Source organism: Myotis myotis, unplaced genomic scaffold, assembly GCF_014108235.1.
Source record: "Myotis myotis isolate mMyoMyo1 unplaced genomic scaffold, mMyoMyo1.p scaffold_m19_p_7, whole genome shotgun sequence".
NCBI classification, from domain to species: Eukaryota; Metazoa; Chordata; class Mammalia; order Chiroptera; family Vespertilionidae; genus Myotis; species Myotis myotis.
In genome coordinates, this window is record NW_023416379.1 from 51,902,762 (window position 1) to 51,919,629 (window position 16,868).

Consider the following 16,868-nt stretch of genomic DNA (forward strand, 5'->3'; position numbering starts at 1 on the left):
AAGCCCTGAAGTGCTGACACCTCCTTCACTTCTGCCTGCTGGGTCAGCTCTTTAAGAGGCATGATTGTATAGCACATCCACAGTGGCCTGGCCACAGGTCCAGGACAGCAGGGTGCATCAGAGCAAAGAAACAGAACACACCTCAGCAAGTATTTCAGCAATTTGCCTGACTTTTTTTTTAAAAAAAAATCTTTATTGTTACAAGTATTACATATGTCCCCTTTCCCCCCCTTGACCCCTTTTAGCACCCCCCACTGCCCCCCTCCCCCCCACAGGCTTTCACCACCCTATTGTCTGTGTCCATGGGTTATGCATATATGCATACAAGTTCTTGGTTGATCTCTTCCCACACACCCCTGCTTTCCCACTGAGATTCATTAGTCTGTTCCATGCTTCTATGTCTCTGGATCTATTTTGTTCCAACAGTTTATTTTGTTCATTAGATTCCACATATGAGTGAGATCATGTGATATTTGTCTTTGCCTGACGTTTAAAATGCATTTTGAAGATAGACTTTAATTTGTTAAGGCAATTCATGCAGATAGTTTTTAAATCAAATGTATCTACTACCAAATGAACATCTGCTGCCCCACTCCGTGCTCACAATCCATTTTTTCTCTTTACCCCTTATTTGTAAATAATATTATAACTGCAGATCTAACTCAAAATGGTCCTATCTTGTTTAACGAGGTACTGAGATTTGCTCTGAAAAGCAACTCAGATCAAAACCACAAGTCATGTAGCCAAAGCATGGTCAGAGGAGAGAACTTTGACCTCCAACTGCACCCAGACCGAAGTCAGACCCCCGCCCCCCCCCCCCTCCCCCCCCCCAACACACACACACACACACACACACACACACATAGCACCAAGCGGCCAAGACATAACCCAGAACTTAACTTGAACACTGTAACCTTTTCAGAAGCCAAGGGTTCATTGTCCAGGAAGAAATTGACAAGCATTGCAACCTGAGGATTACATGCCCATTGGAACTATATTATCTTTATTTAAGAGCAGTTATTTCTGAATTGATAGTATCCAAATGAAAGAACTAGACATGTCATGAAAAAGGAAGGAAAATATCAACAAGATATGTCAACATTTTTTGTTTTGTGCTCTTTATGAATAAAAGCAATGGTGCGAGGCTTGTTCACCATTATGTCTGGTGAATGAACATGCGATGATCCTGCATCTGGCTCTGCTCCCGTTTCTCTGCAGTCCACTGCCACCGAGAACTGGAGTGAGCCTAATAGCACATACATTGCACTGTGACTGTCTTTGGCTTAAAACTCTTAAGTGGACTTCCCATGGTATTGGGGATAAATTGAGACACTACACACCTAACAAACCCTTAGCACGTCTGGCCACTGCCTTCCCCTTCGGTTTCATCCATACCCTCTTTCCAGTAGCACATTCTCAACCACTTCCCAGTAAACTCTTGCTCAGCCTTTAGGCCCCAGCTTAAACAGTACTTCCTCATCCCCAGGACTCCTTCCTTGAGCCCAATCTAAAGTAAGTTCCTTTGGTATGTTTTCTTTCTTTTATTTTTTTAGGTAAAATTCATTTATACGTGGAATCTAAAATAGTCTCATAGAAGCAGAGAGTAGAATGGTGGTTGCCAGGGCCTCAGGGGTCAGGGGAGGGGGAGAGGGAAAATGGGGAGGTGTTGCTCAAAGGGCATAAACTTTCAGTTTTAAGATGAATAAGTTCTGGAGATGTAATGTACAACATGGTGACTGTAGTTAATAATATTGTTTTGTGTACTTGAAATTTCCTAAGGGGTTAGATATTATGAGTTCTCACCAGAAATAACAGAAAAAGCAAGCAAGAAAGAAAATGGTAAATTAGCTTGATTGTGGTGATCCTTTCACAACCTAAACATATATTAAAACAAGTTGTACACCTTAAACATATACAATTTTTACTTGATTATACTTGAAAAAAGTTGGGGGAGGAAAGCTCGGAGCCTGAGACTCATACAATTGTGTTTTGCTTTCTTTTTTTCTCCCTTATTTCTTTTACATGTGCTTTCCTTAGCCATTGAAGAAATGTTATATTTTCCAATTGGAATATTCTAAATATTTTTATTGTGGTAAAATACACATAACATAAAGTTTACTATTTTTAAGTGTTCAGTAACAATTAAATTCACATTGTTATGCAACCTTATCTCATTCATCTTCAGAACCTTTCATCATCCCAATCTAAATATATTTAAATATTAATATTTTACCTAAGAAATTTGTTCAAAGTTAGAAGTAAAATATTGATCAGCAATTAGGCTTTTTTAAAAAAGGAAAACCAATAAAATATTTTTTTCAATATAATTTGATGAAGTTGCTGAATTTCCTAAGTAGAAAAATTGCCTTTGAAACATCTTCTATGTTTATGAACTGATTTAAATGTCATTTTTTTGAGGGTCCAGAGAGATAAAAAGCATATAGGTTTTGTGCGTATCAATTAAAAAAAACCTTCTATTCCAAGAACCAATAAACGAAGCTTTACAAGCATAGATTACCAGCTTCAGGCAATTTAGTTACTTGCTTTATGTGCACCTATTTGAACTGCAGTTGCTTTCACAGCAGAGTATGTATAATCAGCACCACGTGTCCATGTCAGAATCTCGTAGGTAAGACTTAAAATCCGTTAGTAATGCCAGTCATTTTTGACAACAGTGCTAGTTTCTGTTTCTCCTCCAGTTGACCTCACATCTCCATGAAGTTCTGCTTGGGTGCTGGGCTCTGCTGCCGGGGTTCAGTGCAGAGATGGGGCTGGGTCACCAGGGGCTCCACTGTGACAGCCCCTGGCAAGAGTGCCCAGAGAGCCCAGTCCGACCAATCATAATCAGCTTCATATGGTTTTACTTTACTTCCTCCATTTGATAGAAACAGAATCACCAAATTCAAAGGATTACCGGGCAGCAAAGGTGAATGAAGCAAATGGCTAATATCTGACACCATTTCCAAAGCAACTGCCTGGATAAGCTTTTAATAGAATTTCCCAGGTTACAACTCTGAAGATGTAGAAGGCAAGTTACCATGGAAACAAATAGTCTCTTTAAAGAGAGACAGGCTCCTCTCCTAGCTTGAGCTCTTTCCAGAGGGAGGAGGGGGGAGGTGGGAAAAGAAAGGCCAAGGATCTACACCTAGAACAATGAAGGGAAGTTTTCTTCTCGTAATTAAAATTGTACCAATGAAATTTTTTTGGAGGGTCAGCTCAAGACTATTTCATTTTGGGGCTGTCCTATTAAAAGAAACCTCGAGTCAGATATTTTGAGATACTTAAGCAAAATGACATTTTACTGATCATGTCTGTAAATTGTGTTCTTTGTTCAGTTAGTGACACATACTGGTAACAAGTGGAACCCTCCAGCACATGACATTGAAGGCAAAGATGTCACTTCCCTTTGTCTTCTATTCCCAGCACACCACCGGTGAGGTGACATTCTGTGGGCTATTTTTCTCTGTCTCTGTCTATATTCTTTTAGTATATAATTAAAAGAATATAGATAAACAAAATAAACCCAAATAAACCAATTTTTAAAAAGGGCAAAGGACTTTAACAGCTATCTCTCTAAAGAGATGTACAAATGACCAGCAGGCATATCAAAAGATGCTCAACATCACGAACCATTAGGGAAATGAAAATCACAATGAGATACTACTTCACACCCATTAGGATGGCTATTCAATAAACTAGAGGCCTGATGCATGAAATTCATGCGGGGGTGAGGGGGAAGGGTTCCCCTCAATCCAGCCTGCACCCTCTCCAATCGGGACCGCTAACTCCTAACTGCTCACCTGCCTGCCTGCCTGATCTCCCCTAACTGCCTCTACCTGCCAACCTGATCATCCCTAACTGGCCCCCACCCCGGCAGCCTGGTCACTCCTAACTTTCCCTCCCCCCACCCCCTGCCAGCCTGGTTGCCCCCAACGGCCCCCCTCTCCCAGACTGGTGGCTCCTAACTGCCCCCCGCGCCCACCCCCCCACCCCCCGCTGGCCTGGTCACCCCACGCAGCCTGCTTGTTCAGTCATTTGGTCATCCCTCACTAACCCCCCTGCCAGCCTGGTTGCCCCACACAGCCTGCTTGTTCAGTCGTTTGGTCGTCCCTCACTAACCCCCCTGCCGGCCTGGTCGCCCCATGCAGTCTGCTGCTTAGTCATTTGTCCCTCACTAACCCCCTTGCCAGCCTTGTTGCCCCACTCAGCCTGTTCGGTCGTCTGGTTTCGGATGTGATGGCCCCTGGCTCTTTATGTATAGATAATGATATAGATAGATAGATAGATAGATAGATAGATAGATAGATAGATGATAGATAGATAATTAAGTATTGTTGAAGATGTGGAGAAATTGGACCCATTATGCACTGCTAGTGGGAATGTGTTATGGTACAGCATTACACAAAACATTATGGTATGTGTTCAACAAATTAAAAACAATTACCATTTGATCCAGCAATTTCATTTCTGGGTATATATCCAAAAGAATTGGAAACAGACTCAAGCAGATATTTGCACAACCAGGTTTATGGCAACATTATTCACAATAGCTAAAAGGTGGAAGCAACCCCAGTGTCCATCGATGGTGAATGGATGAGCAAAATGTGTGTACATGCAATGGAATATTATTCAGCCTTAAAAAACAAGGAAATTCTGACACATGCTGCAATCTGGTTGAACCTATAAGACCTTATATTAAGTGATCTAAGCCAGTCATAAGAGGACAAATCTTGTGTGAATCCACTTATATGAAGTACTTAGAGTAGTCAAATTCACAGGGACAGAAAATAGAAGCATGGTTTCGGAGGACTTATGGGGAGGTGGGAGTGGAAAGTTAGTGTTAAATGGGTACAAATTTCAGTTTGGGAAGATGTAAACAGTTCTGGAGATAGATGGTGGTGGTGATTGTACAATAATGTGAATGTACTTTAATGGCGTAGAATTGTACACTTTAAAATGTTTAATTACATATATACAATTAATAGATGTACAGGTTTGGAGTTGTTTGTATGCATAGATGTTTTTACATATAACTGTTTGGAATTTTGTCTTGCTCTTGATTGTTTTTTAAAAGAGAATGTGGTATACACACATTCTTCATGTAACAAACCTTAATGGCATGAAACAACCATTCAATTATGCTTAGAATTAGGGATTCTTTGGATCAGGAATTTGACGTAGGCACAGAAGGGACAGCTGTCTCTGCTCCATGGTGTCTGGGGCTCCTCGGGAAGACTCAGAGGCTGGAGCTGGGATTACCTGGAGGCTTCTTCACTGAACGTGCCTGGCAGTTGATGCTGGGTCCTCACTGGGGCTGTGGACCAGAACCTATGCGTGTGGGCTCACAATATGGGCTGCTCCTTTGAACTTCCTTGTAGCACGAAGTTGAATTAACAAAGGAACTCTGAGAGAGCAGAACAGAAAAATACGGCAGTTTTACAATCTAGCCTCAGAAGTCACATTGTGTCCTGTGCTCGTCTGGTGGAGGCCCTTACACAGGTCTGTCCAGGTTCAAGGGGAAGAGCTCACTGGGAGGAGGGTTAAGGTCCTTAGTTAGAGGAGCATCTTTGGAAAACAGCCATAATACACTCATTATTTTGCAATTTGCTTTCACAATATTTCATTGACATCCTTTAAAGTCAGTAAAAATGTCATTCTTCAATTTTTCTCATTTCTTTATAATTACAAAGTTACTTTAAATTCCAAAAGTAATATAAATATAACAACAACACTTGGAAAGCAAACAACAACAACAAAACCTATCCACAATCTCCCTTCTTCAGACAATCACAGTAGACTTTTTACTCCATAATTTCCACATAATGTACACAGAGTTTTGTGTTTGTTTTTTATTTCCCCTTAGCATATAAGCCCTCAGATTCACATCTCAACACTGTTACCTTGTTTATTTTTCTTGTGTGGACAAAGCAACAGAGTAAGTTATACCACGATATAAAGTCCTCAGCTCAAAACTTTTGCTTAGCCTAATCCTACCTAAAACTCACTAGGGGAAATCACATCAAGGCTTCAAGTCCTCCCTCCTCATTCTCTAATGAACATAAAGCAGAGACTGCACAGAGACTCTGGACAGGTAGCGTCTGAGCGGGTTGTGCCTGATGCCGCAGCTGTGTACAGAGCAGCAGGGGGCTGGCCTGGTGTGGAATGCTAGCCGGTGGGCTTTTACTCTGCTTGGCTTTGGAGTTCCAACAAAATACATGGAACTAGCTTTTAAGGATCGGCAAGATCTTCCAAACACTGCTACAAACCATTGTTGGTTTTCATTGGCCACTGCGACATGAGCAAAATAATGACAGTGTGGTGAGTTTTTTATAAAGCTAAATGTACTCCATTTAAAAACTGTGCTTTAGCCTGAGTTCACCCCTTTGTTTTTCAATGTCAGCATTTATTTTCTTTTGTGACCTAATTTTGACCGATTTTTATTCCTAATTAACAAAATAAAAAGCTGACAATTCTAACCTCAGTCATCCTTAAACTTAGTTTCAACTGATCTGTGACACACTGATCCAGTCCAAACTGCCTCTTTGTGAAGAGTCTTTGAGTTTGAGGTATAATGTTTGTCAAAGGGATTACATCCTGAGGCAGGAAAGAAAACGATTTGACATGAGAGGAGGATCCGAAACTGAATTCTGCATGTGACAGTCCAGCTATGTGAAATCGAGCTAGTCATTTATGCTTAGAGCTCTTACCTCAGCCATCGAATCCAGTCAATAATGCTGGCCTTCCCAACCCCTACCCCCACCCCCCGCCTTCCCAGAGGGGTGAAAGCTTAATTGTTGAAAGTGCGAGTTCTGTGTGGGAGCTGAGTGTCTCATTGTGCTGTGTCCACAGAGCTCTCCGTCACAAAGGCTGCTCAGCAGGTCCTGTGATAGCTGGTGAAAAACGTAAGGAGGGAAACTAACACACCAAGTGTCTCCCTGGGAGTTCCTCATTTCAATGAGAAGAATATTCTCTAATTAAAATACCACTGCTGCAGATTTTTTTAAAAACAAATTGCCATCTAATTTCTCTTTGATCTGCTTTTTTCCACTTAGGTTGCAAGGTTTTACAGAATTTTCCCCAAACACTTTGAGTCTGCAGTAATTTCATTCCATTCTGATTAAACTTCAAAGGACAAAACACCGAGCCATTGGAACAAGCGAAGCCTTTGTTCCCTTCACGTATGCAGTGAGCATTTTGGGGGTGTCTACAAAGTGCCTGACGTTGTGCTGGGTGTGAGATACAAAGATGAATAAATACATCTGGGGCCTTGCCCTCACTGAGTGCAGTGTTTTCTGGGTGTGAGCGAGCCATAAGCAGAAACTGGAAACCAATGTGGTGACAATAGACATGGCATCACACAGCCATTTCATATAGGGCCTGGTGGGAGCCAAGTGGTGGTTCTGAGCTGACACTTTAAAAAAATAATTGTAGCAAAACAGAGCATGAAGGACGTCTCAGAAAGAAGAGACGTCACGAGCTCAGGGCTGGGGCCAGGAAATGGCATGGCGTGTGTGTGTGTGTGTGTGTGTGTGTGTGAGAGAGAGAGAGAGAGAGAGAGAGAGAGAGAGAGAGAGAGAGAGGAAGAGAGATTGTGTTTTCATATTAAGAAAGGGTAGGAGCAGATATGGTTTGGGAGACTTTACTGAATGGCATGGGGACAGGCAAATTAACCTGAAGCAAGCTGGCAGCATCAATATTATCTGTGGATTTTGGGATTCAAAGGTTTGCTTAGACAACCTGGAAAGAAGAAAAAACTGACTCCTGTGCAGATAAATTTGACTTTAATGCATGTCTCAAACACATCTATTGGAGGTCTGTAGACACAGACGCTGACCCTTGGGAAGAAGAACCCAAGATCTGTAGAGATGATTTGGGTGACCCTTGTCCTTTGGGGACCCAGTCCAAGGCTTCTCAAGCTTTGACATCCGTATGAATCACTGGAGATCTTGTTATGAAGCAGATTCTGATTCAGTGGCTCAGGATTCTGCATTTCTAAACGCTCCCCGGTGGTATCAATGCTGCTGGTCCATGAGCACACTCTGGTAGTGAGATCTGTGCACTGTTGCCTGTTTGATGGCCTGCCGATCTAGACAGACCACATGGGTTCACTGCCTTCAGTAGCCATAGTGCAGAGACCAATGGAGAACCAAGCTTGGACCCCCATACAGCAGGAGTCCAGGTCCGGGAGGGCTGGCTGCTGGCTCCACAGACCTAGGATTGAAGGGTGGAGTAGAGAGGAAGGAGGTAGACAGGGTAGATGGGGCTGACAGTTGCTCAGAAAATAGGCCCAGAAATCTCCTGTGACAGGAGTTAAGTACGATCCTAAGGGGCACAAGAAAAAGAAGCAGGAAGTCAAGCCAGGGCCCGGGCAGAACCTTGGAGTCCAAGCACTGATCACTGACTGTATCAGGGACTGTGCTCATTCTTTACATCGATGTCACCCAAAGCCCTTGCAGAGCAGATTGTAAATTCCTGCTAAAAGGGAAGGAAGCTGAAATGCAGAGAAGTTCAGTAAATTGCCCGACCCCCTGCAGGCACACTGTGGAGCCAGTTCACACCCAGATCTGCATGGTCTGAAAGCCCAGGTCTTTCAGGGACCACACACTGTCTGCTGTCCCTTATAACAATGGCTGAGATCCCAGCTCTGTGCCTGGGCCTTAGGTAGGGTCTTCTGATATCTGGATCCAAAAGCAAATGATGTCAGCCATGAATGAAGAAAGCGCTAGGCCAGGAGGAAGCAGGTGGAGGGAAGTCAGCATCTAACGGAGACCTGGTAACTGGAACTGGACCTCCGAGGACACAATAGCCTGGCTCTCCTGATCCTGAAGGAGGTCCGCCTCCACGTAGGCCAGCCAGGGGTCCCATAGGTCCTGCATGGTCTCGGCCCATGCAGAGATGGGCAACCTGGTTGGTGGGTATTTAAGGCTACCTTGGATAGAAAGTTTGGCAGAAGTGGAATGTTTTCCTGAGGAAAAAAGATGGAGCGCTAAATTGGAAGGACCAGCATATGACACAGTGTCTTGAACATAGTAAGCAAGCAGTTGTTGGTGGCTGTTGCTATTGTTATTGTTGTTGTTGTGGGGAGAACCAGCCAGCAATATACTAGAAATGTACTCAGGCATAATTAGATATGAAATATTTCCAGGAAACCAAAGTATAAATGAGTCCACCCAGGTGACCAAGACAAACCAGTTGAAGTTTCTTAATGTTTTGTGGAGGAGCATTCACCCCCACAACATTCTGCATCGCTAAGATTCAGATTTTAGGATGCTGTTCACATGTGGTCACTGTTCGTGCCCACTGGTTCCTCCTCACTGATCTATCATCCAAACTGTGTGTCTAGACACCAGGAGCCTTCCTATTGAAAGAGCCTCAGCCTGCAGTCAGTGACCCTCTCTGCTCCTCACTGACACTGTCTCCTTACCTGTAAAATGGAGATGATCACGCCTGTGCTGCCCACCTCAGCACCAGGAGAGATGAAGTGTGCGAAAGGAGGGAAAAGCTGACAAGTCATATGCACAGAAGCCATGGTATTACTCTTCGGATGTCTTGCCATTCTATCCTAATTTGGGAACTAGTTCTTCATTAAATTGTTATTTAACCCTCTGTGTTTCCTCTAAACTGCCTCAGATCCTTTGAGAAACCAGGTAAGGTTTAGTTGCACCTATCCATCCATCAAATAAAAGTCTACATGGAACCTAAAAGCAAAGTTACATGTGTAGATCTAAATACACCTAGATGTGTACAGAAATATGTTTGTGTGTATGTATGTGTACAGATATATAGAGGTATATAAATAAAATTTCTCCTCTGTACTAAACTCAAAGGACTTCTTGTTAAAGTAGGTGAAACATTTGCACAAGTAGTTTAAAAGGTTATTGTTTAAAAACAGAAATAGCTTGGAGCAGATGACTGGAAATCATTTCTCGCTACAACACAGAGGAAGAAGCCATCTAATTCTTGGAAATTTAGACATTCTTCTAGTAATTTAGCACAAAAATTGGCCTGGCTCAATCTGCTCTTCACACTTTGGTAATTTAAAAAGACGCACAGAATTTTATTTTAATGGTAATTGCAAACTCATGCAGAAAATGTAAATGCACATTTCATGATTAGCTTACAGCATAAACTATGGCTTCTATTAATGTATTCCAATTTGTAATTCTTTTCACAGTATGAGATTTGAAAGCTGTGATTAAAATTAATTAGGTTAAGTAAAGTTTATCCCCCCTGAGCACTGCTATTGGGAAAAAAGCAAGAAGAAAATGCGAACTACATCTGGCTCTGCAGGAAGCTGTGTCTTCACAGGAAGTCGGCTGACTTCTCTTCTCCCCACAGAGGTTGCATGCTGCTTATTTGGCACGTCTCAAGCACCATGTATCTCCGCAAGGAGCTAATTGAACCATTAAAGTATTCTTTGCTGGCTCACAAAACCACATAGGCTGTGACTACATCATCTTCAAATAAGGACGTTAGGTAGATCCTTCGATTGTTTAAACACAATAAAACACGTTCATCTGGTAAACCTAAGGTAATGGAGGCCACCCAGAATCCAGGACTATAATTACTACAAAAGAGGTACCAAATGAGGGAACAATAATAGAGTTAACAACTAATCAACACCTGTAGGGAGCTCTGCTTTGAACATAATTGTCTTGAATATTATCTCAATCAATTTCCCCAACAATCCTAATAAGGAATCCTTACTGTTGTCCCGTTTCACAGATAAGGCTACTGAGGTTAAGTGAGGTGCCCAGATTCAAGGAGTGCTGGAGATTAGACCCAGGTCTACTGAGTTCCTATTCTTCATCCTGTGGCTGTGCTCTGTAGCTACTCAAAATAAAACAGAACAAAACTTTTAACTTATGCCTGGTCTATTTTTCATAATAGGTTGAAAATTCATTACCAAGTCTCGTATGATATGAACTAAGGCAAAGGTTAACAGCTACAAAATGGTGTCGTGTATCCCAGAATGTACAGCATACATTTAGAGGCCAAGCCAAGTCCAAGTGCAAAGCTGGCACAGGAACCCTACTTCTTATTAAAGATCCTGGTCAGAGTTCCCCAGTCTTCCCTAACTGTCCCTTTGCTTGACACAGAGCAACTTGTGCTACCCCAGCTCCTCTTGTTTCCTTTGGCCCAATGAGTCCCAGCCCTGGTCCACACACCCTGCCTCTGGGCTTGCCCAACCTGCACTCTGAATCATGGTGGACCCTCAGCTCCTGGGACTCATACTATGGAGCTCTCCACACCGCCTGACCCGGCTTCTTCTAGGGAGGGCTAGATGGTTCTGTTATGATGATATGTGGTAACTTACCACGGAGAAACGCTCTCTGGCATTAAATGGCTCCTCCTCCAGTGTAGTGAAGAGAGCAATAGCTTTCAAATATGGGAAACAGTTTCATTCATAGAAGTTCTACTACGGACCTTGGGTGAAGTATTTAATGTCTTCTTTCACTTTAAAATCAATGCTTTTGCTGGCCAGCATGTCTGATATGAATTTCTGTGGCAATGGCAATGTTCTATTTCTGCACTTTTAGTATGGAAACTACCAGCCCCATGTGGGCATTAGCTCTTGAAATATGACTAGTGAGACTGAGGAACCAAGTTTTCCCATTTCTTATGCAGTTTTAATTAGTTTAAAGTGAAGATGGTCACATGTGGCCAATGGCTGCTGTATTGGACAAAGCAGGTGATCCCTTGAGCCCCTCTCATCACTGGAGCTCTATATTAAAGAAAGTCTAAGGTAGGAACCTCTAGCTCATAAGAGAGCAGATCGGTGGGAAAGGGGGGTGGGGAGTGGGTGGAACCTAGTGATGACGCTTACACCCAGCATAGGAAACTACAAATCCCTGGAGACTAACTGTGTGTCAAATTTTTGCTTTTAAGGTGGAAGGTGGTGCAAGAGGAGTCCTCTATTGCCAGTGCAGGTTGTGTCAAGGAAGCCCAGTGGCCAGTTCCTACAGGATATTGCTGGTGTGGTGTGGGGATCTGCTAAAATACCAAAAAGTGAGCAGGGACCAGTCTCCGGAATCCTTTGCTTGCAGAGGTTCCCAGAATTCTTGCTGTCTCCTCCTGCTACCTATCAGAGAGGATGGAGTGCGCTCCTCTGCCTTCTGTCCATCTACTAGTATGAGGAGCATGTTACATGGAAATAGGTTTTAGCTCTCCTGGGAAGTAATGTCCTATTAGAGCTGCCCAGGAACAGAGAGACTAAATCAGCGGTTCTCAACCTGTGGGTCGCGACCCCTTTGGGGGTCGAACAACCCTTTCACAGGGGTCGCCTAAGACCATCGGAAAATACATAATTACATATTGTTTTTGTGATTAATCACTATGCTTTAATTATGTTCAATTTGTAACAATGAAAATACATCCTGCATATCAGATATTTACATTACGATTCATAACGGTGGCAAAATTACAGTTATGAAGTAGCAACGAAAATATCGACAAGTGAATCTAAGAATCAAGTGAATAAATAATCTGATGAGCAGAATGAACTGGTGATTATAATAGAATCAGGGACATAGAAAGGGAATGGACTGACTATTCTTGGGGGGGAAAGGGGTGTGGGAGATGCGGGAAGAGACTGGACAAAAATCGTGCACCTATGGATGAGGACAGTGGGTGGGGAGTGAGGGCGGAAGGAACTGGAAGGAGGGGAGTTATGGGGGGGGGGGAGGAACAAATGTAATAATCGGAACAATAAAGATTTAATAAAAAAAAGATTTAATAAAAAAGAAGTAAAAAAAAACAAAAAATAATAATTTTATGGTTGGGGGTCACCACAACATGAGGAACTGTATTAAAGGGTCGCAGCATTAGGAAGGTTGAGAACCACTGGACTAAATGAACTTGTGAACTCCTCTCTACTGAAAACCCATTCAATTCAACAAACACAGCACCAAACCAGGGCTGTAGCAGAACAAGATGGATGAGGCAAGTTTGGAAACCTCTGTCCTGGACACAGGACACACAGGGGCTGAGTTAGTGGAATGCAAACAGGTTTGCTGAATCGGATCCTGAGAGAATTTCTGAGATCAGAGACCGGCTGTGTGGGCAGGAAGTCGTTCTGAAGATGCACCCACGCAGGTCATGCAGGAAAGCTGAGGGCCAGGGTGGAAGCTGGGGGAGACTAGCAGAACCCTCGGGCTCTGCTTGGGGGCCCATCACTGGCGTAAACTCAGTATGTCCTGTCTGTCAACCCACCTTAGGATAGCTGTTTGATGTCTTCTGCGTGAATTTTTATCCTAAATGGGGGGCTGTACACAGCAGGGTCTCCCTTGCCTCTTTTTATCGCTAACTCTCCCTGTGAGCATGTCCTGGGCTGGATATTCCCCATTTGGGGGGCTTGTGTGTTTTCTATTTTCAGCACTACCAAGGGAGAGGAGGGCTGGTGGGTTTTACTAGAGCGAGGTGGGGGCATCAGGGCTCAGAGAGGCAGGTCCAGGTGAAGAGGGGCAGCAGCATGTTAGAGAGGGGAGGACGCCACTTTACAAAGCGACTCCGCAGTCCAACCTCACATCCGCGTAAACTCTGGGTGTTAACGTCCACCTTTCCAAGAGAAAATGGAAGGTTTGCGCCCCTTCCAGAGGCTTCTCGTGAGCTAGTGGCTCCAGTCGGCCTTTAGACTCCTGGGCTGGTGCTTCGGTCCCTACCTTGGCTCTCGGAAACTTTTCAGTGCTTTGAGGGGGTGATGACAGTAAGTTAAATTAGTAAATTAGTTGGCAAGGCTGTGAATAAAATGTCCATCATATAAAATTTCCATGAGCAAGATGTTGGATCTATAATGTACATGGCAGATTTATGTAGTAATATATATAAACTTAATATTCATAGTGAGGAGCGTGCTCAAAACGATTTTGTGGATAGGGGTGCACACACAGCTGACTCAGGGTCCAGAATCCTTCCCAGACCGAGTCTTGCTTTTTGGAACCACTAGGTGGCAGTACAGGCACAGCCTTCTCATCTGCTCTCTCTGGGATGACAAGTGAGGGGTTTCCTAACCTGGCCAGGGTGAGTCATCCCCCAACTCGTGTCCTGGGATCAGTTTCAGTGTGCGGTTATCTGGTGTTTTCTCTGTGCGTTCCGGCCTCACCGGCAGCTGCACAGTTTTCCGGGGCGCCTTACACTGAATTATGAAGGAAAAGCTTCACTGGACTCCCTGAGTGAGCAGAGCTGCTGGGGTCCTAGAAGGACACAGTCCGGGCCCCCTGCTCGGTGCTGTGGAAGCAGGGCCTCAGCCTGTGTCAGGTCCCAGTCACTTTCGGCTGCAAAGTAAGTGCTGTCAAAAGGAAATGAGAGGCTCGGAGTTGGTGATTTGCTGGGAGCAAAGTTCTCCCAAAACATGGTGTGTCACATTCTCTTTACAAAGAAGGGCCTATTTGGGAGTGAGTGAGCCAGCCCACCTGCCTTAGAAAGGAGCGCCCTGCACCAGAACTACGTCTGTTATAAATATTAGTTAATGCCTATTGAGCACACAGTAAGCACTGTGTTAGAGATGCTCTCGTGTAACTTCACAGTGACTCTAATGGGTATATATTTTTATCCCAATCCTCAAATGAGGAGACGGGACTAGAGAGGTGAAGTGATTTGCCCAAGCCCTGGAATGTGAGTGTCTCTCCGATCGAAAGCCCATACTTTGTCTCACTATATAGTGTTTAGCACATTCTTTAACTGTGTACATATAGTCACACCCCACCTCTGCCGCAGAAAGGCCCCGTGTTCTAGTGCAGAATTCCTTGGGGAGTCAGAGCAACATGCCGAGACAGAGGGCCTGGGCTGGCGCTGCCTCACCCAGCAGGCTGGGCAGAGCCTGAAGTTCCTGCTGGCCCCGCTCAGCACAGCTTCAGCTGGATGGGCCCATCCCAAAGGCCAGCGAAGCTTAGCAATGACCAGTTTTGATGCTGAACGGGGGACGACCCAGGTAGTCCAGCTTGAGGGGGTAGGGGGCTCGGCAAAAACGCAGCCAGTTCCTGGTGTTTGGTCACAGGCTTCTGAGTGAGTGTCATCACATCCAGTGGATGGAAAGGCAGTCGCTGCGTCTCCTCTGTGCCCCTGGACAGAAACCCTCTTAGGCCTTCGGGTCAGTTTAGAGATAAGACAGTGGGAGCCCAGAGATCCTGATTTCACTCAGGGACCATCTGGGGTCGAAAATCTTCCTCGAGGTTCTTTTCCCAATGGGTGTTCATGATGACTCTTTCACTGGCCAGCACCAACATGAGAACGAAAGGACAAAGTGGTGAGATTGTCCTAATGCTGCATTTATTAGCTTTAGAAGACAATCCTAGTGTTGAGATTCTGTCCTTCCTATTTCTTGATGGTTAAAATGTTTCTCTTGGGAAGCAATGAAAGTTACTTTATATCTTATATTCCCTGGAAAAATAAAAACTTGACAAGCCTATGAAGTACTCCCCTTTCCTTTAAAATTTTTTTTTACACATTAAAATCTGGGAACCTGCTCTGGGTTGTCCTCAAACTTTGTTCACCTGCTCACATTAGGTGTGTTTCATATTTCATATACTGCCATCTAGTGGTCACCGCTGACTCCTCCTCCCTTTGAGGACATAAATGGTAGGCGCCAGATCACACTGTGTGTGTGTGTGTGTGTGTGTGTGTGTGTGTGTGTGTGTTTGTACGTGTACCCAATTAGGTGCTGACAAGCAGAGAGATGTGTTAGCATGGAAAAATGCGGGTTTTGAAAATTGTGCAGAAATATTTGGGGTGAACAAACCTCCTACTCCAAACCCATGTGGGCAGAATTGAAAGCAGGTGCGTAGGATTAGCACTCTGTATTTTTTCCAACATCCACCACCGAAAGGTCAGAAGCACAGAAACGTTCATGCTCAGGAATGCTATCAGCTAATAGGACATGAGACGCTAGAGAGGAAAAGCTTTCAGGACTAAACTTGAACCAAATGTGTTCACAAATTAACTCATACCTTTGAACAACAGCGGCATCCCTTCAAAGGCTAAGAGGACCTATCAAGCTTTCAAAAATGGATACGTATATATTTCTGTAAGAACCTCGTGTCTTGGGTGAAGGGAGGATGTGGGTTTGCAAATACCAGACAGTCCTCACCTTTTGAGTGACCTACACGCAGACATGTCCTGTTCACCTCTGTGCCCCTGGCAGCCGCAGCTCTGGAGCCAGCTCCCTCCACCTCCCATGGGCCTCCTCCCATGGGCCTCCTCCTCTCGGACAGGGTAGCCCCAGGTCTAGTGTAGACAGAGGAGACCAGCCTGCATCTGAAGAGCCCTCCTGAAATTCAGAAGGCCTTGTGTGAAAGGGCTAAGCCACATGGCCCCTGTAATTTACCTGACTCGTCTGAATTGTGTTGGGGATGTTTGGGTTCTGGACACTAGTGCATGAGCAGGAAATGTAAAACTGGCTAACAGGTTATATGCTAAAAGGTCACATGGTACTTTGAAATTTGAAATACATTTACACATAAAACCAGGGAGCTGCAGTGCTTACCTTCCAGGCTGGCTCCAGGAGCCCATGGAACCAATCCTGCGTTTCTGAGCTGCACTTCAGATCTCCTGGGAGCCACCTGAACTTTCCCTGAGTGGAGCACAGGATGGGAGTGGGGAGTCCGGTAGAGATGTAGTCACTGATCCTTTTAATAATTCTCAGTACAAACTCAGTGCGTCAAAAGAGTACCCAAGGGGGAAGGGGGCAAATAACAGAAATAAAGAAATAGCTCTGACTATAATTTATCACATTCACCAAAGGGATGTGTTCAAAGAATTCTTAAGGAAGACAGCAGCCAACGGTGAAAGGAAGAAAGTGCAAGGTGCAAATGGAATCTGTGGTGTCCTTGCTCTCCTGGGCTCCGAACATCCAGGGCTGACCCTCGCTCCCT